Source organism: Lactuca virosa, chromosome 5 (assembly GCF_052849685.1).
Source record: "Lactuca virosa cultivar CGN04683 chromosome 5, Lactuca_virosa_CGN04683_v6, whole genome shotgun sequence".
Classification (NCBI taxonomy): domain Eukaryota; kingdom Viridiplantae; phylum Streptophyta; class Magnoliopsida; order Asterales; family Asteraceae; genus Lactuca; species Lactuca virosa.
In genome coordinates, this window is record NC_136430.1 from 395,914,807 (window position 1) to 395,942,307 (window position 27,501).

The 27,501-nt window shown below is 37.3% G+C and overlaps 1 long non-coding RNA gene across 1 annotated transcript in view; it reads right to left on the reverse strand.

Annotated features, from left to right (window-relative positions):
* LOC145110815 (uncharacterized) overlaps positions 1-22,222 on the reverse strand; it is a 31,044-nt gene extending 8,822 nt beyond the window's left edge. The window contains exons 1-2 of the long non-coding RNA XR_013710071.1: positions 21,642-22,222; positions 21,153-21,230 (exon numbers count right to left, since the gene is read on the reverse strand). This is a non-coding gene — a long non-coding RNA (uncharacterized LOC145110815). The remainder of the gene's footprint in view (positions 1-21,152; positions 21,231-21,641) is intronic.
* Positions 22,223-27,501: the final 5,279 nt, after the last annotated feature.

Consider the following 27,501-nt stretch of genomic DNA (forward strand, 5'->3'; position numbering starts at 1 on the left):
TACATAAAGGTATGGGTCAAAAAGTAGACAGTCGTATGGGTAGGAAAACTGGTCATTATGGGTTAGGTTGTTATAACAACACTTTTCCTAGAGAATTGAAGGCCTTTTTCTATATACTTTACAAAAAAGGCAATGTACTTTCACCATTATAATATTGATTATTTTAGAAATATGTTTTAGAAAAAAAAAGTCTTGACTTATTGATTAGAACTAAATCAAACCCACAATCATAAAATATATAAACTTAAAATGTCATGATTAAAGGTTAAAAAAATAATAAGGATACCATTTTCGTGTAAGAAATCAACAATAGATCTTGCTTGCCTATGTGCTTGACCGAGGACCTTCTATGGTACTTCAATTTTCATGGGTAATCTTGTAAAGTCTTCTTTTAAAGAGTCTAGAAAAAAAGAAGGAAGGCTAACCAATTATAGACTAGGAGGGCAATACTATAATTTTCATTTAAAGAATTTAGCATACCAGATGCAGTCACGCTCTCTGTTTCTCTTTTGTTGTGGAGAAATTTCACTAGGAAAAGGAATAAAAAGTATGACATCCTGTTTTGAGAAGTTCCTTGTTTTGGGATTTTAGACAATAATAGGATCAAGTAGAGGCTTCAGGCTTCAAGGGAATAGGGTTTAGACCTTATTGGGTGTGGATAATATTGGTTATGTGATCCAAGCTCTTGGTTTATGATTTGGAGTCAAATGGGTAAAATGGGAAAAGTGAGGTTTCATACATATTTCATGAATTAAGGATTTTAGTTTTCTATAATTTAAGTCAAATCTAATTTTATAGAGTTGTGGGGCTCCTCAATACCTTTCCATGCATATAAAGAACGCCAAAAACGGAGTTGAAACAAAGAAGTTATGATTGTTTGAAGTTGAGTGTGAAATTGGGTGAAAACTCGTTCTCACGAGGTGAGAAGTAATTCTCATGACATGAGAACTGTGCAGCCCAAGCTCACAAATTTGTAGGGTTTTCAAGGTATTTAAAGGTAAGAATTCATATTTTAGGGTGTTTTCTTAGCCTCCATCATATCTAGAACCTCTTTGGAGAAATCCTAGCCTCCAATTTCATGATTTGATCCTCCCCTCTCCTCTCTCATTTATTTTTGGAGTTTTGGTGGTTTTGAAGCAATGTTTTCATGTAAGATTGATCCTTGAAGCTTGGCAATTGAAGATCTCAACTTTCATCTACTTTCTAGACCTTTGTAAGTTATAAATTTCCAAGCTTTATAGCATTTCATCTTGGATCTAAATGTATTTGGTGTTTTTGTCCTTTTTAATAAGTTTTGAGTGAGAGTTGGGAATAAAGTTTTCAACTTTGTTACTCTCCTAGGTCCCAAGAACATTGTATGTTTCAGATATGGACTCCAACACCTTTTGATTAGTTTAGAATGTTTTCTTGGATGAATTTTTCCTTCCCTTTCAGCCATGCAAGTTATCTTGGTCATTTAGGCCATTTTGGTGTATTAAAGTTTAGATCTTGAAAGCTTGAGACATTATTATGGATAAAGTTGGAAACTTTATCCATCTAAACATCATGTTGATTCAGATTTGAAGGTTAGAGTCTTGGACTTAATGGATTTAGCTGAGAAAGATGCATTATTGGTCCCTTTGAGACTTAAAGACTAGATCTTGGTTGTTTGGATCATCCTAATGGATAAAGTTGGAAACTTTATCCATTATGAAGCTATTAGGAACTAGATCTGAGGTTATGGGTGTTGGTCTAAAGAGATTAAGCACTTAATGAGGATTTTGGCCTTTTGACCAGAAGTCACGACATGACATAGGATGTGTCACGACGTGATGGTGCCTAGAATCGTTATTGTTTTTTCGTTGCATTCTAACGACATCACCAAGGAATGGTCATGATGTGACATTGACTTTGACTAAGCTAACCATTGACTTTTTTACTAGTTTGACTTTTGGTCAAACTTGGGTTGGCTGTTCTGATGCTGAGGTAGCTGTTGGGTTTCTGTAGAGTAGTTCAGGTGAGTCTTCTCATTATACTTGCATGTGTGGTAGTATATATGTGCTGACCAGTTGGGTCTAATTTGTTGTTACTATGATATGTGTTACCGTGTGCGGTGAGACTTTAGGTAGTCTCTATGGTTGCTGATAACCCAGAGGGCGTGTTGTTTGCCCACTAAGACTTTGGGTAGTCTCCAGGGTTGTTAATAACCAACAAGGCGTGTTGTTTGCCTACCGAGACTTCGGGTAGTCTCCAGGGTTATTGATAACAAATAGTTGTTTATTTGTGATGTGTTTTATGTGGTATTTGGGGAACTTACTAAGCTTTATGCTTACAGTTTTGGATTAAATATTGTGCAGGTACTTATTGGATTGCGAAGGCAGGACTTTACACAAACATCAACAGATTATGATTTGAGATTCCGCATTATGTTCTTATTAACTCTGATTTCGGAATAATGGTTTATGAATAAATGGTTGTAACTTTATTAAGAATGGATGTTATATTATTTTAAAAATGTAAAAATTAGCCTTGTTTTTTGGGATGTTACAAGTTGGTACCAGAACCCGGTTTTGAGGGATTTTGATGAACACTCGTGGAATTTCAAACTTAAACTATGTAATTGAGAATTTTACTAAACATTTTTGGAAAAGATTCATTCCAAGAGAAGAAAAGAGAAGATGCAATGTGTATAGTCAGCCAGAGCTCAGAAAAGTGATTTCCTAAAATACCCATACTTGCTTTATATTTTTTATTTGACTTACTGTTATATGTGTGTAATAGTATGATGCGTATGTTATAAGCTAGGCTAAGGATCTACTCAGGGTTGCATGCTATAGTGCCTGCTTAGGAGAGATGCCTTTGTATGTGATATATGAGCTATTACAGATGCGCGATAGTATATAGGCTAAGGATCCTCAGGAAATGCATGTTAGAATTGCTTGATCCTTATGATGCCTTGATGCTTATTGATTTTATTTCTGCTTGAATGCTGCTTGCTTCGTGCTATGTGAAACTTATATCAATGTTAGTTAGCTATTAAGTGAATACGTTAAATTACATGTTGTAAAGGTTAAATAATTTTTGAATAATTGATTCGGCCCTATTACGTAGCTCTTGTCTGAGTCTAACCGTTGTGGGGTTGGGTCTTTTAGTCAAAAGATAATTGAAGTTTTGCTGCATGTAATTGTATTCATAAGAAAGTTAGCTGACAATGGTAGAAGTTTCTTTCGCGGCTGATAGTAGGTGGGGGTGAGTATTCCTAGTGATCTCGGGGGAGTGTTATAATGTGCTGGTGCGAACACTTGTGACTGAGGAAGTCTGAGTTGGGGATCGAGGTAGTTGGTGGTGGCTTTTCTAAGCTTTTGGGTGTGATGATACATATAGCAGTGGTGGAGTTCCTAGAAACATATTCTAGTGTGTGCTCGTACATGAGAAGAATCCTAGGGGGAGAGAGTCTAGGATGAGCGGTAGTGTGTACCTATGGTGGCACGGGTATCTGAGATTGATAGTAGTCTGGTGTAGTGACTTAGGGACTTTGAGACAATTTTTGGGACACATACGGATAGGTGTGGAAGGTAGTAGGTGTAACACCCTATTTTAAGTCGTTTCTTAACTCGAGGTCGTGACCCAAAGATCAATTATCACAAGAATTCGAGATTTGGGGGAAAGAGAGGTTTAGACCCATTTGGGATATTGGTAATGTAGATTATATGATCCAAGAGTTCGGTTTGTGCTTTGGAGCCCATGGGTATAATGGTTAAAGTGATGGTTCAGACCTTTTATTGAATTTAGGATTTAACTTTGGATGATTTTAAGTTGAAGGAGGCTAGATGAGAATGTAGGTTTTCTTATTATCTTTCCGAGCATATAAAGAACGCCGAAATCGGATTAGGGACACAGAATTTGTGACCGTTAGAAGGTATGAATAATTGAGTTTAAGCCGAGTACGGTGGGTGTATAGGGTGCATGTTGGGCGTACTGGGCATGAGTACATTAGGCATACCAGGACTACATTGGGCGTTCCAGGGGTATGCTGGGCGTACGCGGCCATGACTCAAACTAATATTGAGCCTTTGAGCCCTATTTAAGCAACTTAATTTTCAGAAAATCTCTCTACATTCAACCTCCATCTCCCTAAAGCAATTATCTCGAAACCATAGCCCCTTTGTGAAGATTTTGAGCCTTTTTTGTGTTTTTAAGTGTTTTTGGTGCAACTTGGAGAAGAATGAACTAATTGGAGAAGTTTTGGTTGTTTTAGAGCTTGTAGTTCCAAGACTTGTTCACCTTGATATATCTTCTAGACGTATAAAGTTTCAAACTTGATGGTTATTTGATGTAAATCTAGCCTTAGGTCATGATATGAGCATGTTTTGGTCCCATGGTTTGGATCTTATGAGTAAAAGTTACTCCAGAATATTTGAGCCCATTTTTAGTCGATTTTGAGGTCATTAAGCTATAAAAGTCGGATCTTGATGAGTATAATCCTTCCATGCATGAGTTGGTGGTCTTTTGATGAAGTTAGGGATTTAGGGATTTGGTTTGGACACCATTAAGCCATGCATAGTCAAAAATTCAGGAACTTAATTACTTAGGACGTCACATATCAATCACAAAATGGAAGTTATACATGTCATCTTAAGGCATTTAGAGGTTTTGGAGTTGATTTTGGGCTTCAATGTCATACGTTGGGCATACCAAGTTGGTACATGGGGCGTACGCACACGAATGGCTCATTGTCCATTTTTGGGCCTTGAGTCATTTTGGGTTTGGGCCTTGCTTTGTTGGGCTAAGTATAGGAAGGGTAAAATGGTCTTTTATGCATTGGTATGATGGAATAAGAATCGGACCATAGATAATAGGAAATTGTCTTAATTATCGATTAAGGATAATTTGGATGTGTTCAGTGTGAGGAGCCCGGTAGCAACAATGCATGTGATTCGGTTATCTCTAGATTGAGGTGAGTTTGCTCACTATACTGTAGGATATTGGGGTTGTATGTGCTTGTTATATTTGTGACTATTGTTGTAGGCATGTATGTGTGTTTGCTGTATGTATGTAGGGTTAAATAGACCCGTACGATTGAAATATATTGATTGAGTTGAAATAGACTCGGGGGTGAAATAGACATGGGGTTGAAATAGACCCGATACAACCTTGAGATATCATGTGAGTTGAAATATATTCGGGGGGTGAAATATACCCGAGGGTGAAACAGACTCGGTTAAGCCTTAAGCTGACATTTATGTATGTTATGTGGTAATTTGGGGAACTCACTAAGCTTTTTGCTTACGGTTTCATATTTAAGGTTTCAGGTACTTCTAGTTCGAAAGGGAAGGGTCTGGCTTGATCGCAGTGCATCTGCCTTTGTTTCCACACTTTATGATTTTGGGATTTTACTCTGATAACTATTTTTACCCTGACATGCCTTTGAATGGTTGATAAGAATAAATGGTGTTTATGTGTTGAATTAAAATTGAAATTTTTACCTTATAATTTTTGGGATGTTACAAGTTGTTGTCAGAGCCTTGGTTGGAGGGATTCAGACACACTCTCGGGTGTGTCTGAACTCAACTGAAGATTTATAAAATCTTTTAAAAGAAAATGATTTTCTAAAAAGGTTTTCTAAGAAAAAGGGGTGCGATACATGCAATTAACTAAGATCAAGTAAGTTTTTCCAAAATACCCATACATGTTCAATATGATATGCTTTGAATTAAGAATATGAGAATTGAATGCTAGACTAGGGCTAAGGATCTGCTCATGATTTGCATGATAGAATGCTAGGAGAGTTGCCTTTATATGCCTGTTGAGTGATGTAACACCAGTCAAAATAGGTCAATAACAATCACATGTGATTATGTCAATCATTTTTTTAAATTAGTAATGTGATAAACTTACTATGTAATTCACGTTAAATTATGAACTTTCATACATAATTTATGATACAACTCAAAGTATATGTCCATACCATTCCAAAAATATAGAGAACGTCTAAATTTGACTTCGCGTGAAGAACTTATGATCAACCCTAACACTATAAATCTCTATAATAAGAGGAAATTAAAATAGACTTAGAATTAGCTATTGGAGTCTAAAATAGAGTTGTAGCACTCGTAAGTACCTACGCGTGGATATAAAGAACGTCAAAAACAGAGTTCGTATGCAAAAGTTATGACCTTCCGAAGTTATAACTGTCTGAGAGCATGACACGTGTCAAAAACCCTAATCTGACTGAACTCACGACGTGAGCATAAAAACTTACGACGTGAGGAGGCAAAACGCCAAATTTCGAAGCTAGAAGTCTACAGAACGATAACCCAAAAGCTCACGGCGTGAGCAAGGTTTTCTCACGACTTGAGGACGCTGCAGGACACTAATCAAGCCTAGAAAACACCTGGGAAGACTACGGGATGACTCTTGCCATAGCTCACGACGTGAGCCTATCATTCTTACGTCGTGAGGGCCAAAAATCAACCTATAAATAGCAAGTTTGGCCATAAGCTTTCCTTACACCATTTCTCTTCTTTCTCTCTCGTTTGCTGAGGCCATTTCACATCCCGAGCCCGACAATCACGAACCGCTGACCGTTTTCAGTTAGATTCTGTCAAAGCACGATATTAAAGTGAGTTTCACGGCCCCACTTTCTAATATTTTCGGGGGGGGGGGGGGGGGGAACTCATGCTAAATATTGTATATACGTTACTATTATGTATATATGATAGTATATTAGTATCAACGTAGATAGTTATATTAACCGGGATATAGTTGTTCTAAATATAATATTTTGAATATATACAACTATTATCAACTTGTTAGCATGTTCTTGTATTAATGTAGATCTTGAGTTATACTTAGGATTCTATATATATGTTGTGTGCGATATAGTTCCGAAGTTATATTCGGGAGTTCTATATGTTAAAAAGTATGTTGCTATTATTGGTTTTATGTCAAGATAAAACCTGATATGTTATATGCTATTATTGTTGGTTTTATGTCAAGATAAAACTTGATATGTTATATATTATTGTTGGTTTTATGTCAAGATAAAACCTGGTTTTACTTCAAGTTATAGCTGTTATACTGCCTAAATGTTATGAAATTAGGAGTAATGTTTAAAAGCATAGTCTAGTAACTTAGGGTTTTAGACACGAAAATGCTTTTGTTATTAGAACTATAGAACGCCGTCAAAGTTTACATGAGCTATTGTATTCATCAACTAAGATTGGAAATCTTAGTGGAAATCCTCTAACCTGTAACCATTAATCCCGTGTGAGGGAGGAAGTTGTATATGGATCTATACGGGTTGACAACCCCACCCGTGGTTGCTAGCTCCAACCCAACGGTATTTAGGTGATGAACTTGCCTAATTTACTACCTTCCGACGTCGATGAAGCGTGCGGAAACTACCACAAGGTGTGATCCTTGTACTACCGCAAGGTGTGATCCTTGTAACTACCACAATGTGTGATCCTTGTAACTACCACAAGGTGTGATCCTTGTAATAATAATAAGAGGTATAAAACTAAGTCATACAGTCGCAGCTACAGACTCATGGTAGCACAACTTTAGAAGCATTATACTTTGTCGATATACAAGTATGAATGTTAAGTATAAGTTTCCCAAACATTTATACTCTAAGTACAAGGAACTTGTAGGTATACTACTTGCTCATTAAGTAGACAATTATACCTAGCACACTTACTTGTATAGAATTGTAATAGATTTATATGTAGCGGTTTTACTCGTATAGAATTGAAATAGATTTATACGTAGCGCTTTTACTCGTATAGAATTGAAATAAGATTTATACGTAGCAATCTTAGTTTGTATGGAATTACAATCATTTATTCATAATATTTGAAACTTATAGGTATATCACTTATTTAATAAGTAAACCATTATACCTAATATATATACTAAATGTTGGAGAGTCAACGTGATACTTTCAAAACTATACTTTTGAACTTGAGAAAAAGTGTTATTTTATATGGAGTCAAAACCTGTGAGCTCACCAACTTTATGTTGACGTATTTTAAAATGCATGTGTTTTCAGGAAGTTGATAACTATGATACAAGAAATGACGTTACACTGCCCGGTGTTTCCGCCGACGGCCGAGGTGTGACAGATTGGTATCAGAGCTATTGACTATAGTGAACTAGTACTTTCTTAGGAAAGCACGACTATAGTTTAGGGCTTACTCTACTAGGTTTAGGTATATCCCTTAACCTACAAATAAAAAGTATTAGTAATTATACTACTGAAGGACTACTTACGGGAGCGGTGACAGGATAGACAAGTCGCTTGGGTTGTTGGATTTCAGAACGGCTATATGCTAAAATGATCCTGCGCACCGATTGTCCTGACTGGCCGGTGCCTTATCAGCTAGACCTGAAGTAACAAACAATAATTAATCATACCCATGAATACAAAAAACACAAAGATATAGATTTATGTATGAACTCAATCCCGCGATGAGAACACATGTATAACCCAAAAATATAGAAAACCTAAACCCTCGATAGCAATACAACGCAATGTTTTAGGTCAAACTCCTTAGTCGAGTTTTATTGTACATGGGTCAAACCACAACTAAACGTAGACTGATCACCTATGTTTAATTATGGTTAGACCAATGCACAACTAAAATTGGATACGGTGTTTGGTAGACTAAAACACCTGAAGATTTTAGAAGATTAAAGATAGATCTCAGATCACGATACCATCAACTCGGAGTACAAGAAGACGATGTTCTGAAAACAACATTTAGGACTCGGTATGGTCATTAAGAGTTCTTAGTTATGCCTTTGGATTGACCAAGTCTCCAACAATGTTCAAGGACCTCATGAATAGTGTTTGCAAACCGTACTTGGATAAATTCGTGATAGTAGTTATCGATGATATATTGATATATTCACCAACCAAGGAAGAACACGGTCAACACTTGCAAATAATCTTAGAACTATTGAGAAAAGAAAAGTTGTACGCCAAATTCTCCGAATGTGAATTTTGGATTAGAGAAGTACAAAATTTTAGAACATGTAGTTAGTAACAAAGGGATTCATGTCGAACCTTCCAAGATTGAAGAAATTAAGAATTAGGAGGCACCGAAGACGCCAACAGAAGTGCGTCAGTTCTTAGGGCTTGTTGGCTACTAGCGTAGATTCATAGATAATTTCTTCGAGGTAGCCAAGCCGCTTAGAACACTAACCCAGAAAGATATGAAGTTCAACAGGAAAGACAAACAAGAAGCTGCTTTTCAGAAACTAAAGCAAATGTTGTAGTGCACCAATCATATCCCTCCTAGATGGGACAAAAGATTTCATCGTATACTGCGACTCATCAAATCAAGGATTAGGATATGTGTTGTTGCAAAAAGGGCAAAGTTATTACTTACACATCTCGACAACTTAAGGTGCATGAGAATAATTACACTACCCATGACCTTGAATTGGGAGCTGTAGTTTTTGCACTGAGAAGTTGGAGACACACAATTGGCCAGAGAACATATAGGTGATACTTTATGTGCCGAGCCATAAATAATCCATGAGACAAATCAAAAGATCGTGCAAATTGAGGATCGATTAAAGGCAGTACGTGATCATCAGAAGAGCTATGCTGACGTAAGATGTAAGCCTTTGGAATTCCAAGTTCGAGATAGAGTAATGTTAAAGGTATCTCTTTGGAAAGCCGTAATTCGATTCGGGAAACAAGGCAAACTAAACCCACGGTATATAGGACCTTTTGAAATTTTAGCAAGAATTGGTTCTGTCGCATACCAACTCAAGTTACCTCAAGAGCTAAGCAATGTACACAATGTTTTTTTTTCACGTGTCAAATCTCAAAAGATGTCTATCCAATGACACTCTTTTTGTACCTCTCGACGAGATACAAGTCAATACCAAACTCAACTTTGTAGAAGAACTTGTCAAAATCATCGATCAAGAAGCCAAACGATTAAAACAAAGCTGTATTCCCACAGTGAAAGTTCGATGGAACTCTTTACGAGGACCTGAATTTTCATGGAAATGTGAAGATCAGATGAAAAAAAATACCCCCAACTATTTAACAAAACCCCATCTACAAGATAAATTTCAGGACGAAATTATTCTAACAGGGGAGAATGTAACACCAGTCAAAATAGATCAATAACAATCACATGTGATTATGTCAATCATTTTTTTAAACTAGTAATGTGATAAACTTACTATGTAATTCATGTTAAAGTATGAACTTTCATACATAATTTATGATACAACTCAAAGTATATGTCCATTCCATTCCAAAAATATAGAGAACGTCTAAATCTGACTTCGCGTGAAGAAGTTATGATAAACCCTAACATTACCAATCTTTATAATAAGAGGAATTTATAATAGACTTAGAATTAGCTATTGGAGTCTAAAATAGAGTTGTAGCACTCGTAAATACCTACGCGTGGATATAAAAAACGTCAAAAACAGAGTTCGTATGCAAAAGTTATGACCTTACGAAGTTATAGCTGTGTGAGAGCATGACACGTGTCAAAAACCCTAATCTGACTGAACTCACGACGTGAGAATAAAAACTTACGACGTGAGGAGGCAAAACGCCAAATTTCGAAGCTAGAAGTCTACGGAACGATAACCCAAAAGCTCACGGCGTGAGCAAGGTTTTCTCACGACTTGAGGACGCTGCAGGACACTAATCAAGCCTAGAAAACACCTGGGAAGACTACGGGATGACTCTTGCCATAGCTCACGACGTGAGCCTATCATTCTTACGTCGTGAGGGACAAAAATCAACCTATAAATAGCAAGTTCGGCCATAAGCTTTCCTTACACCATTTCTCTTCTTTCTCTCTCGTTTGCTGAGGCCATTTCACATCCCGAGCCCGACAATCGCGAACCGCTGACCGTTTTCAGTTAGATTCTGTCAAAGCACGATATTAAAGTGAGTTTCACGGCCCCACTTTCTAATATTTTCGGGGGGGAAACTCATGCTAAATATTGTATATACGTTACTATTATGTATATATGATAGTATATTAGTATCAACGTAGATAGTTATATTAACCGGGATATAGTTGTTCTAAATATAATATTTTGAATATATACAACTATTATCAACTTGTTAGCATGTTCTTGTATTAATGTAGATCTTGAGTTATACTTAGGATTCTATATATATGTTGTGTGCGATATAGTTCCGAAGTTATATTCGGGAGTTCTATATGTTAAAAAGTATGTTGCTATTATCGGTTTTATGTCAAGATAAAACCTGATATGTTATATGCTATTATTGTTGGTTTTATGTCAAGATAAAACTTGATATGTTATATATTATTGTTGGTTTTATGTCAAGATAAAACCTGGTTTTACTTCAAGTTATAGCTGTTATACTGCCTAAATGTTATGAAATTAGGAGTAATGTTTAAAAGCATAGTCTAGTAACTTAGGGTTTTAGACACGAAAATGCTTTTGTTATTAGAACTATAGAACGCCGTCAAAGTTTACATGAGTTATTGTATTCATCAACTAAGATTGGAAATCTTAGTGGAAATCCTCTAACCTGTAACCGTTAATCCCGTGTGAGGGAGGAAGTTATATACGGATCTATACGGGTTGACAACCCCACCCGTGGTTGCTAGCTCCAACCCAACGGTATTTAGGTGACAAACTTGCCTAATTTACTACCTTCCGACGTCGATGTAGCGTGCGGAAACTACCACAAGGTGTGATCCTTGTACTACCGCAAGGTGTGATCCTTGTACTACTGCAAGGTGTGATCCTTGTAACTACCACAAGGTGTGATCCTTGTAATAATAATAAGAGGTATAAAACTAAGTCATACAGTCGCAGCTACAGACTCATGGTAGCACAACTTTAGAAGCATTATACTTTGTCGATATACAAGTATGAATGTTAAGTATAAGTTTCCCAAACATTTATACTCTAAGTACAAGGAACTTGTAGGTATACTACTTGCTCATTAAGTAGACAATTATACCTAGCACACTTACTCGTACAGAATTGAAATAGATTTATATGTAGCGGTTTTACTCGTATAGAATTGAAATAGATTTATACGTAGCGGTTTTACTCGTATAGAATTGAAATAAGATTTATACGTAGCAACCTTAGTTTGTATGGAATTACAATCATCTATTCATAATATTTGAAACTTATAGGTATATCACTTATTTAATAAGTAAACCATTATACCTAATATATATACTAAATGTTGGAGAGTCAAAGTGATACTTTCAAAACTATACTTTTGAACTTGAGAAAAAGTGTTATTTTATATGGAGTCAAAACCTGTGAACTCACCAACTTTATGTTGACGTATTTTAAAATGCATGTGTTACTTTGACAAAACCTGTGATACTTATGATACGGTTGTAGTGTGAGACCTTGTAGTCAAAGAATTATTTAGTACATGTGGCATGTAATTGTATTTGTGAGGAAGTTAGAAGGTATTAGAGGGAGTCTTTTCTGCATCTGATGGCAGAGAGTGGTGTGGAGGGAACCCTAGGAAAGCCTAGGAAGAATGTTAGAATGTGCTTGTGTCAGCATTTTCGAAAGAGGGATCCTAGAAGGAGAATCTAGGAAGATTAGCAGGGTGTACTCGATTAAGAGCAAGTATATGTGGTTGGATATGATGGTAGTGGACATGAAGTTACTTGGAGGATCCGAAAGAATTCTTGAGGAAAGTACAGATAGCTGTGAAAGTTAGTATTGGGCCCGTACTATTGAAAGCATAGGATCCGTACTCAAATCAAGGAAAAATTCATGGATTTTAAGGAGCTGGTTGAGGGTAGACAGCATGGTCTGGCATCATGATTCATTGCAGTATGTTCCTATCCTTATCGACCTTTTGGTTATGGTTGTTCAGACTGAGGAGGGGTCTGGAGATTATCGGGCCTTAGTAGCCATGTCAATCTGAGTTGAATAGTGCATACCTAGGTGAGTTAGTTTATTGGAGGTCTCGAGGGCCTAGATCGAGGTAGTGCCAGTTGAGTCACGGGACTCAAAAAGGAAGCGATTGTGATGACCGGCTTGAGGATTGCAACCGGAGGCTGAGTGATTGCTATCAGAAGAAGCTCGTTGTAGACTGTGGTTCCTTTATGGGAACGCCGATGTTTAGGTCATGAGGTGTTTGGTTCGCTCAAGTTGAGTATTTATTGTTGAGGTATTTGTTATCTCGTTTCATAAATTGCTATCTAAAGTCCACGATGAGCAGCTGTTGATTGGTAAATCGGCTTCAGTGTTTGGTATGTGTTGTTTCTCATGGGTTTTGTTTAGTATTGTATTAGGTTATTGGATTAGTTGTCAATGTATTCTCGATCGTTGGTCATTTTGGTCATTGTCAAAAGCTGAGGTTCTTCAAAAGTCATGAGGATGTTTCTATTAACGGTTAAGGTTCGTCATTTCGTTAGATCTGTTGGTAATTCATCCTTTGGGTAAGGTTGTGAGGAAGAAAAAATGCAGTAGATCCAAGGTTGGTTATGTGCCTCCCTTAGAGGTGTACATTGTGGTAGTGCCTCGATTATGGTAATGAGGGGCACATGTGGACTGAGTAAGATAATGTGAGAATTCTTGGTTAGTATTATTGGCATGGTTTTTATTTGGGTTATAGCCTTCGAATTGAACAAGAGTATGACCGCCTATCCCATTCTTGGTTGTGTGCGACCATGTTTTCATCTGGTTTTGCGTTGGTATCATCCTGTGTTGTTAAAGGAATTATGTGTGATAGAGGGTATGACCCATTTTGTGTTTGGTTAGCATTGAGAGGGATGTTGATTAGGTTCCTTCAAGTCGATGGATTGATTGTTCAGTATCTTTAGGCCCTATAGTGCTGATCGTGAGTCCTTAGGACAGTGATGGGATAGCGACAAGATCCGCGAAGTACAGTGAGCCTATCGTCTTACTAGTAAGAATGTGTCACAATGTATCGTGAACCAACTGTTGTATGATTCATATGGGTGGGACCCAATAGTCATTTGATTGAGACTCTTAGGTCTCAGATTGTTAGTCTTATTGGCATGTTCGGGTGTTAGTGCATTGATTGGGAGTCAGGTGACTCAGTGACTAGCCGATTTGGGTCATGGGGACAGTAAAAGTTTGTTGTAAGTATTAATTTTACATCTAAAGTCTCTTGCTGAATGCTTGCATTATGAACTTGGGTTGCTTGCGGGCTGCCTATTAGGAGATTTTGTACAAATGTCGAATATCAGTCCTAAAATCTTGAGTCATGGAGTTTGTAAGGTCACACCTTATGATCTAATGAGTCAAACACTCTACACGCTATCTGTCAGCATCAGTGTGTACGTCATTATCAGCGTTAGCGCATCTGGTCTATCAGTGTCAGCGTGAAGATAGTTATTCTATGTAATCTTTTGTATATTACATAATGATACAAATAAGTATAGATTAGATACAATCCCTTCAATCAAGGGATATACTTGTATAGATTAGTATATATTCAACATTAGGGTGAAACCCTAATGTAACGTACGGTTTGGTGTCGTAATCGTTTTTGTGATTGTCTTTGTGACAACCCCTTTCTTGGTGAAAGACAATTTGGAGAATTCCTTCCGTTCTTTACTTTATGTTCTTTAATTGTTTAGATTAGTTTGCTTTTGTTCTTTATACTTGAAGTGTATCCCATTGATACACATTTTCAGAGTTCATTGTAATACCTCAAGTATCTTGTCAGGTGGAGGTAAACCTGCGTTGATGAGGGATTTGGATGCAATGTGAGAATCTTGGATCGAACATCATTATAGTCGTGGGATCAGCGGATTATTGATGACTTTCCAGGAAGTCAAATACGTATTTAATATTGTTGGGTACAATATTCGGATTGGGATTGGGTGAAATTCACAATCGGTATATTCCAAGTATTCCTTATGCATGGTTGAGTGGTGTTCCTAGTCAGGAACTAGGGCCAAATATCACAAATGAATGATCATCAGTCTTAGGGAGTAGTTTCTAGAATTTTGAATTGATGGGTTCCAACCTTCAAGAAGTTTCTAGCTTTGAGTGGTTGACGTTGTGATTTGAGGTCTTCCAGTTGGGAAGAGTAAGGTAGTTGTTTCAGTTCTCAAGCAGGGCAATTGGGTTTCTTTCATTGGTTGAGGGCAAAGTGTTAAGTTTCATTATTTCATAGGGATAAGTGATTTATGCTAAAATAGGGGTTTGGATGGCAGGGTTGGAAGGTGGTCGTCTGTATGGGATGAATCTTCAGTCTTTAACGGAATTCAGGAAGTGCGGGCATGATCGATTAGGATGGCAAAAGAAGTAGTAAGGAATGATTTCGAGGACGAAATCTAATTTAAGTGAGGGAGAGTCGTAACACCCTGTTTTGAGTCGTTTCTTAACTTGGGGACGTGACCCGAAGATCATTTATCATAAATATTCGGGCTTTGGGGAAAGAGAGATTTAGACCCATTTGGGATGTGGGTAGTGTAGATTATGTGATCTAAGAGTTCAGTGTGTGCTTTGCAACCCAAAGGTATGATGGTAAAAGTGATGGTTTAGACCTTTAATTGAATTTAGGATTTAAGTTTGGGTGATTTTAAGTTGAAGGAGATTAGATGAGAATGTATTTCTCATTACGTTTCTGAGCATATAAAGAAAGCTGAAAACGGATTACGGACACGGAAGTTGTGACGTTAAAAGTTATGAAGAATTTGGGTTAAGCCAAGTACGCTCGGCGTACAGGGCGTACTGAACAGGAGTACATTGGGCGTACCATGAGTACGTTGGGCATACGCGGTGCAGAATCAAACCCTATTATTGAGCCTTTGAGCCCTATTTAGGCAATTTAACTTCTGGAACTCTCTAAATTTAGCCACCATCTCCCTAAAGCAATTATCTCAAAACCATTGAGCCACTTATGTGTTTTGGAGTGTTTTTGGTGCACCTTGGGGAAGAAAGAACTCATTGGAGAAGTATTGGTTGTCTTGGAGCTTGTAGATCCAGACCTTGTTCACCTTTATCTATCTTCTGGAGGTATAAAGTTTCAAACTTGATGGTTATTTGATGTAGATCTAGCCTTAGGTCATGATATGAGCATGCTTTGGTCCCATGGTCTAGATCTTGTGAGTAGAAGTTACTCCAAAAAATTTGAGCCCATTTTTAGTCATTTTTGAGGTCATTAAGCTATAAAAATTGGATCTTAATGAGTATAATCCTTCCATGCATGAGTTGGTGGTCTTTTGATGAAGTAAGAGATTTAGGGCTTTGATTTGGACACTGTTAAGCCACGCAAAGTCATAAAGCCAGGAACTTTATGACTTAGGACGTCCTATATGAATCAAATATGGAAGTTGTATATGTTGTCTTGAGGCATAAAATGGTTTTGGAGTTGATTTTGGGCATCAGCATCGTACGTTGGGCGTACCAGGTTGGTACATGGGGCGTACGTACCTGAATGGCTCTTCGGCTATTTTTGGGAGTTGAGTCATTTTGGGTTAGGGCCTTGCTTTTTTGGGCCAAGTATAGGAAGGGTAAAATAGTATTTTACCCATGGTATGATAGAATATGAATCGGACCTTGGATTATGGGAAATTGTCTTAGTTATTAATTAAGGATAATTTGGTTGTGTTTAGTGTGAGGAGCCCTGTAGCAGCAACGCATGTGATTTGGTTATCTCTAGACTAAGGTGATTTTGTTCACTATACTTTAGGGTATTAGGGTTGTATGTGCTTGTTGTCTTTGTGACTCTTGATGTATGCATGTAGGCCTGTTTGCTATATGTATGTGGGGTGAAATAGACCCGTACGGTTGAAAAATACTGATTGAGTTGAAATAGACTCGGGGGTGAAATAGACCTGCTACAACCTTGAGCTGTCATGTGAGTTGAAATAGACTTGGGGGTGAAATAGATATGGGGGAGAGACAGACCTGGATCAGCCTTAAGCTGACATTTATGTATGGTATGGGGTATTTTGGGGAACATACTAAGCTTTGTGCTTACCGTTTCATATTTTTTGTTTCAGGTACTTCTAGTTCGAAAGGGAAGGACCCGACTTGATCGTAGCGCATCCATCCATGTTTTCGCACTTTATGGTTTTAGGATTATACTCTAATAACTATTTTTACTCTGACATACCTTTGAATGGTTGATAAGAATAAATGGTGTTTATATGTTAAATTAAAAATGAAATGTTTACCTTATATTTTCTGGGATGTTATAGTAGGGGCCTATACTATTGAAAGAACAGGATCCGTAAGGGAATTAGGAAGGGTTAAAAAGGTTTCTAAGCAGCTAGTGGAGGGTAGATAATGTGGTTCAACACTATCATTAATTATAGTTGTTCCCAAAGATGTCAGCATGTTGGCTATGATTGTGCAGAATGAGACTGGAAATTGTTTGGGCCTCAGTGTCCGTGGCAGTTTGGGTCTGGTTGGTGAAGAACTGTGAGCTTTAGCAGATTTAGAGACATTTAGGGTCTTGCTCGAAGTAGTGTTAGTCTAGGTTGTGGGACTCAAGAAGGAAGTTGTTGTGATGATCAACTCGAGGATTGAAGCTTGAGGCTGAGTGGTTAGCCGATGAAAAGGGATGTTAGTTGATGCATCGAGTTTGTGTTCTCCTACCTCCTATGCTCAAGGGAAGAGAGATCGGTTGTGGGTCAGTCGATGGTTAAGTTAGGAGATGGTGATCTCCTCATCGGTTCTGTTGAAGTAAGGTGAATTCTGGTTCGCAGTAAATTGTCTCCGTGTCGTAGCAAATGGATATTTTAGACTATATGGTTCTTATGGTTCGATGGCCAAGGGTAAAGGCCATGACCCAGGCGGAATATGTAGCGCGGGTTCTAGCGGATCGGGTGCATTAAGGGGGACATCAAGTTTATCCTGTTCTAGGAAAAAGAGTTATGTGGAGGTGTTCAGTTTCTAAGAGCTCTGTTTTGAGCATTTATAGGGGTTTCATGAAGTTTCATGGGGAGGATGAGATTGTGGATCAACTCTCCAAGTGTAAGATTTTTAGTGCGTATGTTCAGTTTAGAAGGTGCTAAGTTTATCTAATGGTATTCTTACCTATTTCGCTAAGTTTAATGAGGGATGCTTAAAGAAAGGTCTACGAAGTCTCCATATGAGATTTAGAGATTTCTTTCTCTTAGGATCATCTTGCGTTGTGATATGCACCCTAAGAGTCAAGTCGGATATGTTCATGGTTAAGCCGGTCTCAGGCTTTAGGGTTGCAGACGTCAGTCGATGATGGTTCGAACCCTAAGTAGGGGAGAACTGGGTATTCTACTTGGAGAATCATCGGACGGTCCGTTTTTATGGTTTCGTCTTGATGGGTCAGAGTAATCTACAGTTTAGGGATGTTAGATTTTTGTTCAGAGTTTATGGTTGCATTTGGGAAAGAAGTGGACTAGTATCGAAGTGTTTGTGATATGGATGTTTCTCTTGGAGTTACCCAGAGGTCCGTCGGAGTCCTCTATGTACGCGGAGAATTTAAGGTTTGATCAAATCGTGTGTGCAAAGTAAGTTTTTGTTAGGTGTGTGTGCGTTCCTCGTAGTAGGAAGTTGATGGGTAAAGAACTTGTTGTTGCCAGTAGTTCCTTGTAGAAGTACTAGGGATCTTGGTAGGGGAGCATTGAGCTGCTTGAGTTATGCATCGGATTTAGAGAATAGGGTTAGCCTACGATATGGGTTTATTATGTTTGATTAAGTTAGGCTATGGTTGATCAGCCTCAGGGTTCGTTAAGGTTATTCGAAGGTTTCAGGCGGTATCGGCAGAGGGTGCGTTTGATGCGTCAACCTTTAATCAAATTTAGTAAAGTTTCTATCTTGGCCTCTATGTAGGCGTTCTCTCAGCTTCTTAGTTATGGAAATGTGGTCCGTAGTGGGTTTGAGATGGCAGTTGGCCTTAGTTATTGGGAGATCAGATATCGGAGCAATGTAATTCCATTTTTAGGTATCGTCGTCGTTAAACAAAGTCCAGTTTTAGCAGGTCGCATTGGCTGGGTTGGTAGTGGGAGTGATTTGAACAGGATTTTGGAAGCATTTCTGGTTCATTTTGGAATCCTTTCTGAAATCGAAGGTTTTATTGATCTTTTTCACATTAGTGGGATATGTTCAGTTTCACCATGGTGTAGGATCTTGATTATGGTGGATAGAAGAATGTGTCTAATAGCGGTTGAGATTCGTTGTTTTGTTCGATTTTATGGTGTGTCATGTAACGTCGTGATTTTCACCATAATTTTTTTTCTTTTTAAAACATTTATTTAACAGAATACGTTAGCGGAAGACTTAGTTTTTAAAACATTTTCAAATCACAATGTTACCTCCAAAATCAAAATCATGATTCTAACTCGTTTAAAGTACTTTAAAGTAAAGAATTAAAACGTGTCCAAGAGTGGTATTGTTAATATAAATCTACTACACATAAGAACCTCTCTCACCAAGACCAATCTTCTAAATTGCTTGCACCAATCAAGGCACATAAGAGAAAAGATACAAGTGTCAGCCCCCGCTGAGTGAATTCATAAAGTTGCATATAAAACATACAAACCCCAAAGGGGTCAATCATTCATTTTATGATGAAACATAAAAATGATAGACAAATAACAGATAGCAAACAACCAAATATCATAATTCTTCAATCACATATTCAACTGCAATTCTACCACATACCTTATACAATCAGCCAAATACCATATAAACGATCAGCCAAATACCATATAAACAAACGCATAGCATATAAATAATCACATTTCATGTAACAACATTTCATTATCTATTCAACCTTCAATTATATAACCAACCAACTAGCGAACAGCGTTGAATCATTTACATCATATTTAATTTAAACCATTTACAATACAACATTTCACCATATCATTTAATTTCAATTCAACCAAATATAGTTATCAACTTAATTCAACGTTTATTACATATAAATTAATTCACCGTTTATTATATGTAATTTCTTTCAATAATATGAAAGCTCAATTCAACCGATTATAGTTATCACCTTATAACAATCGATTATTACATATAATTTAATTCACCGTTTATTATATGTAATTGCTATCAACCGTTTATCATATGCAAGTTCAATTCAATCGGTTATTGTATATATTCACCTTTCAACCGATTATCTACTTTGCGATTTTCTTAGTGACAACCTACCCAACAACTTAACCCCGTTCACTACTCGTGTGCTCAGCCAACTTAGTGCTCTAAGTGGCTCATGACTTCCACCCGAATTCACCAACCCCAAGACTTCCACTTTCGCTACTCCGACGTGCAAAGTACAAGTACTTCACGGTGTCGTTCAGGATCGGTACAAACGGTGTCAATTCTACCGATACACCTCCCGATTCCCACGTGATGTTTGATCCGGCCACACCATAAAGCCAACACCACTCCAGTTCCCGTACACCGAGGTGCACACGAACCACGTGTCACACGACCGTCTAGAAAGACCGTGTAACTAATCACCGTTATGGCTTAAGCTCTTTCAACCGATTAAACTTGCATGGTTCTACCCATGACACCATTATACCCCACAAACAAACAATCATACATCAACGTAGATATGTTACTCATACAACCTTAACGAGCATAAAACATGTAATAAAATTTATCATATTATCGTCTTACAATAGCATATGTCTAAAAATTCCTTACAACTTTAATTCAAAATGAGCATGCTAGATGATCAACCAATTCATGCTATATAACACGTAACAAAATGGCATACCATCATTCAAGCATAACATACGACTCTTGATTTCATTAGGCATGATCATCGCAAAAAAATTCAACTAGCATATATCAATCATAACATCATATCAACAGATACCCAGGCATAACTATACACAATGTGCAAACATTAGGATTTACCAAACAAGCATTAACAATTCTAGCATGATCCTAATTAGCATCAATAACCCACTTATGCGATGTAGATTTCGGTTATGCACTAAAGTTAAGAAAATTATCGAATCATACCAAAAACTAGTTTGTCATATACATCAAGTACATCATAGTATAAGCAACATAGCAATTAGGTCATAACATGACAATAGCACAAAACATATAGTAGCATCACAACTGTCTTTTCATCATCAAGCACAATTAATGACACAGTCATCCTAAAGTGAATCAAATCACCATCTACGGATTGCACGTTTCAATCATGCAACCTTAATGAGCTAAAACTATGAACTCACCTTTGCTTATGGCATTTCGTTTTCACTTTCGCTTCCACTTCACTTCGCAAAATCCAAGAATTATCAAATTAAAATGACCTATATATAATTTTCATGACATTTAGTTCAAGTTTAAACACTTTAGGTTATAAATAATAACCTAACCTGATTATGGTAATTATAAGAAGCTATTAGACGTTTAATGAAAACTAAATAGTTTAATAATTACGTTTAATCATCTCTGAACTTCTTTGGATATTATTATAAACTATTTTTCATTAATTCCTTCCATGGTTCGTGAGTAAGGCATCATAAGCGCCTAAGTGGAGGATCGTCACCATCCTTACTTTTAATTTGTTAGTTATTAATTAACTAACTTATTATGACAATTAATTCAAAACTGAATATTAATCCCCTCAAACCAAGATATCCAGATTTTATTATAATATTGTTATATACTACCATGTCGTACGTAGCAACTCAAAATAACCAATATATATAAAGCGTTACCTCTTCCACCAGATTAAGAGCACGTTGCATGGGGTTATCCTTATACACAAACCATTGCTCATCCCTGTTTCTCCTGTCGGAACTCATGTACGGAGGAACAAAACATAAGTTATCTCTTCCGCATACCCAACCACCAATGACATGTCAACATATAGCTCAAATAGAAATCCAATTGCACCGCAACCCTTGTGCCAACTTTCATGCCGAAAAATATGATAAAACAACATAACAAAAGTACACCCATGAGCCGATGCTAGAGTTTTAACCCACCGAAAACCACCGCCATAACGGTCGTAGAAGTTCACTTATATCATCTCCATGTTTATTCATGTTGGGAAGACCATGTGAAGGGAATAAGAAGGTGCCTCTCCTATAATCTACATACCATCACCCCATCTCGACTCCTTCCGACACCTCTACACTTCCACGGGAATCACCAGAGAAAAGAAGGTGGCATACAGTGGCGGAGGGAATGGAGGGGCTGCCGGATGCCTAGCCCCCTCCAATAAAAATCTTATTATGATAGATATAGTATGTAATTTAAAAGCACATAAAATAACAAAAAGCGTATACTCCGTATGTCTAGCCCCCTCCAATAAAATCTCCTCATTGTAGGAACATATAAGGGCGAAGCCAGAATTTAAGAATAAGGGGGCTAGGCATCCGGCAGCCCCTCCATTCCCTCCGCCACTGCATATAAGGAAATAAAATGTCCCCCACACATATAGTATGTGTATAACTTATGGGTTTTTTTTATTGCGACGGTTTCTCAATATGCATCGTAACCACATCTTGAATTTGAACAAGATTATAACGTATTATATTAATTGGTTTTAAAAGCATTTTACAACATTCGCCCCCCATCTTTCATTTCTATTTTACTAACTACCGTTTACTTTCATTTGAATTATTTTTAACCCTCACCTATTATTAGATACTATTAGGCATATATGTAGTTTGTAACATTAACAAATTAACCCCTCAAACTTTTATTAATTTAGATAAAACAGATAGTTAAATTATATATATCCGTTGAATATATCGATTAATTATTTTAGGTATTAATTGACACCCTTCTTATTTAATTTATTTCATTTTATACCCCAGAAAGCTAAAATACTTTGCATAAATAGTTCTTCGAGTAATGAAACAACTAACGTCGTTTACGATAGGATTTTCGGGTCGTTACATGTCACCTTTTGGGTAAGGTCGCGATTAAGCAGGAACACACTTAGTCTAAGGAGCGTTGTGTTTTCTCCTGGGGAGTGAGTTATGTCGGCTTTCAAGTTGAAGCAGACACTTGGTTGTCTATTTTGTTTCCTGACTGTTTGTGGTTATGTTTCGTCCAATGATGTGTCTATGGCAGTTGGACTGTGGAAGAGTGTGTGTTTCTGAATGGTGTGGCTCATGTATTTTGGCAGGAGTGCTGAGTGAGATATTGACTGGGTTCCTACCGGTTAGTGGTATGATGGCAGGATGTATTTAGGTTCATTAAACGCGGGTTGGTAGTCTTCATGCTTGTGGTTGGAATGATGGAAAGAACGGTGAGGAGTCGTGTGTCATGAGCCACATTGATTTCGCTTTTGTGAGTGGGGCCAACAGTTGATTAGTGGAGACCTGTGTGTTGATTTGTTAGCCGTATGACATAGACGATCGATTTTGCAATATAGTTTTGTCACTAGTGGCTTAGTGACCGGCGGGTTGAGTCGGGCAGTTGTGAGGCGTTGACTTGTTGGAAAGGTCATGGTGGTATATTAGCATCTCATTATTGGGATTCTCATTAGTGGAGTCGTGTTCGTTTTATTCGTGTGATCTCTCTCCCTATATTACCTATGTCCTAATAGTGTGCATGCTAGATTAGTTGTGTCTTAGTAGCTGATGGATGTTATAAGTATTTTTAGAGTTGTTGATAGCTCCAGGACTCCTGATAGTTCTCTAGACCACTGATAGTCCTTTGGTCTCTGACGACTCATAGTTGTTTGGATTGACATAGGGGTAGTGGCATGTTGATTAGAGTACTTGGAGGCCAATGCGGAAGGTTATAAGTCTCTTGGGAAGTTTTGGTGGATGCTTAGCAGATACAATTATGGAAGTTTCCGTTTAAGTGGCTTCGCTATGAGTTGGTTCTCAGTGTTTGGAGAGAGAGGTAGTTGTTGTAGTTGAATGTTCCAAATGATAGGGTGGTTTGTTGGCATGAGTTGGGTTACGGATGGTCTCTCGAGTTCGATATGGATGCGTTGATTATAGGAAGTGGTTGGAGGTAGTATATGGAATTTGATAGTGCAGTTAAAATTCTAACCAATTCGGATTTCAAGGACGAAATCCAGTTTAAATGGGGGAGAGTTGTAACATCCTGTTTTGAGAAGTTCCTTATTCAGGATTATGGACAATAATTGGATCAAGTAGAGGCTTTGGGCTTCAAGGGAATAGGTTTTAGACCCTATTGGATGTGGATAACACTGGTTATGTGATCCAAGCTCTTGGTTTGTGTCTTTGAGTCAAAGGGGTAAAATGGGAAAAGTGAGGTTTCAGACATCTTTCATGCATTAAGGATTTTAGTTCGGTGTAATTAAAGTCAAATCTAATTAGATATAGTTTTAGGTCTCCTCAATACCTTTCCGTGCATATAAATAACAATGAAAACGAAGTTGAAACGAAGAAGTTATGACTGTTTGAAGTTCAGAGTGAGGTGCTTGTTCTCACAAGGTGAGAACTATGCAGCCCAAGCCCACAAACTTTTAGGGTTTTCAAGGTATTTAAAGGTAAGGATTCATGTTTTAGGGTATTTTCTTAGCCTCCATCATATCAAGAACCTCTTGGGAGAAACTCTAGTCTCTGTTTTCAAGATTTGAGCCTCCCATATCCTCTCTCATCTAGTTTTGGAGTTTTTGGTGGGTTTGGAGCAATGTTTTCATTCAAGATTGATCCTTGAAGCTTGGCAATTGAAGATCTCAACTTTCATCTACCTTCTAGACCTTTGTAAGTTATAAAGTTCCAAGCTTTATTGCATTTCATCTTGGATCTAAGCGTATTTGGTGTTTTGGTCCATTTTAATGAGTTTTGAGTGAGAGTTGGGAATAAAGTCTGCAACTTTATTACGCTATTAGGTCCCAAGAACATTGTATGTTTCAGATCTAGATACATTTTGATCAGTTTAGAATGTTTTATTGGACCTGATGGACTAGGAAAGTTTTGATCTTTTGCCTTCCTTTCAGCCATGCAAGTTATCTTGGTAATTTAGGCCATTTTGGTGTATTAAAGTTTAGATCTTGAAAGCGTGAGACATTATTATGGATAAAGTTCGAAACTTTATCCATCTAAACATCATGTTGATTCAGATCTGAAGGTTGGAGACTTGGACTTAATGGATTTAGCTGAGAGAGATGCATTTTTGGTCCCTTTGAGACTTACAGACTAGATCTTGGTTGTTTAGATCATCCTAATGGATAAAGTTAGAAAATTTATCCATTATGAAGCTATTTAGGAACTAGATCTGAGGTTAGGGGCCTTGGGATAAAGAGAGTAAGCCCTTAATGAGGATTTTGGCCTTCTGGCCAGAAGTCAGGACGTGACATAGGATGTGTCATGACGTGATGGTGCCTAAAATCGCGCTTGTTTTGTTATTGCATTCTCACGACGTGACCAAGAAATGGTCACGACGTGACGTTGGCTTTAACTAAGCTGATCGTTGACTTTTGACCATTTTGACTTTTAGTCAAACTTAGGTAGAATTGAGTATTTGACTAAGGATTGGTCTCGGTTTGGTTTTAGGAAGTTTGGGTTGGCTATTCTGATGCTGAGGTAGTTGTTGCATTTCTATTGAGTAGTTCAGGTGAGTCTTCTCACTATACTTGCGAATGTGGTAGTATATATATGCTTACCAACTAGGTCTTATTTGATGTTACTGTGATATGTGTTACCATGTGTGCTGAGACTTCGGGTAGTTTCTAGGGTTGCTAATAACCCACAGGACATGCTGTTTTCCCACTAAGACTTTGGGTAGTGTCTAACGTTTTGATAACCCATAGGGCATATTTTTTGCCCACTGAGACTTCAGGTAGTCTCCAGGGTTGCGGATATCTCATAGCTGTTTATTTGTGTTGTGTTGTATTTGGTATTTGGGGAACTCACTAAGCTTTGTGCTTACAGTTGTGGATTAAATATTTTTCAACAGTTGTGGATTAAATATTTTGCAGGTACTTATTGGATTGCGAAGGCGGGACTATACACACACATCAACAAATAATGATTTGAGATTCTACATTATCTTCTTATTAACTATGATTTTGGAATAATGGTTTATGAATAAATGGGTGTACCTTTATTAACAATGGATGTCATATTATTTTAAAAATGAAAAAATTGGCCCTTATTTTTGGGATGTTACAAAGATAGAATTTCATCCCTCCAAAATGTTGAAGAGTACCCATCATCTAAATGATTAGAATTGACAAAAATACGCACCGAGTCTGATTTCATATTGAAGTACTGTAAAGATGTGATTGCATATCTGATATCACCTCTACTTGCTTTAGTTATAACATCAATCTGGTCAACTTTTATTTTAAGCTTTTATTCCTTACAAAGTAGATAACATAATTTAGGTCATTAAGGAAGAAGTAAGTAAGGGAAAAATCAATTTTTTCTTTTGTGTGTGTGTCCTAGGTTGTCAAGAAACAGAAAGAATAAAAGACCATAACTTGTGTAAACGTCTTTTAGCATTCATTAATAAGTTCATAACTTAATCTACTAAGATATCTATGTTTGTTTCTTTGAAAACTGATATTTCACTATGTTTATTTCTTTTAAAACTGATGTTGCATTTTTAGAAAACCGAAATGAAATTGTAACCATATACATCTTCATAATAAAGGGAAGAAACAGAGTTGTAAAATATGAAAAAAAAATCAAATTGAAGTTCTTAGCATCATGCAAATCGTTCAATCGCACTTGAAGTGATCAATCGATTTGAAGCGATGCAGACTATACATGATAAGGATATGGGACTGGAAATGTGTCTAAGGGTTGAACTCACTTATTGATGCCATCTTCCTTCCCCGAATCCACCATCTTTGGCGTCTTCCTTCCTTGGGTTGCGTTCTCTTCTTTCTCTTTACCAACCGTATCAGACTTTTTTGTTTGATGTTTTCAAAGAGATAGCAATGGAGAAGTGGAGGTTGTCTTAGGTACCGAGGGTTGCGATTGTGAAATGTTGGTAATTTTGGGCCGTACCTGTAGTAGAGGAGACAGTAGTGATGAGTGATGCGGGTGGAGTCACTGATGATCATTTGGGGGGGGGGGGGGAGGGGGCATCGACAAACACACTTAGAGCGAAACAAAAGTGGAGGAGAAAAGGAAGGCTAGCTTTTCTAATTTTTACGATTTTCATTTCCCGCTGGTAGCCACTATAGAATAAAACGACATCTAATTTTAGGTCACGTAAAAATGTGTGTCCTAAATACTTTAAATTTTATAAGAGATTACATTTTTCTTACGATACCCACTTTTGCATATCATAAACCAATGTGTGTCATCAATCGTATGTTTTCTAGTATTCTGATGCTTTACTTTAAGATAAAAGTTGTCTTTTGTTCTCAAGTGGTTAATACATTATTTTGCAAGAAGAAGGATTAGTATCCAAGCCAATTTGATAATTATTGGTGGGTACTTCTAGAGGAGTTCATTTTGTATTGTTGTCATCACTCCATCAATTCCAACCACCTCTTGACGAATCAAAAACTTCAAAGATTGTTATTCTTTCTTTCTATAGTTGTGTTAATCTTTCTATATATGCAAAATGATCATTGATGAGAATAAAATAGTTTTATGTTATTCAAACTTATAATGCTCTTGTTGTCAA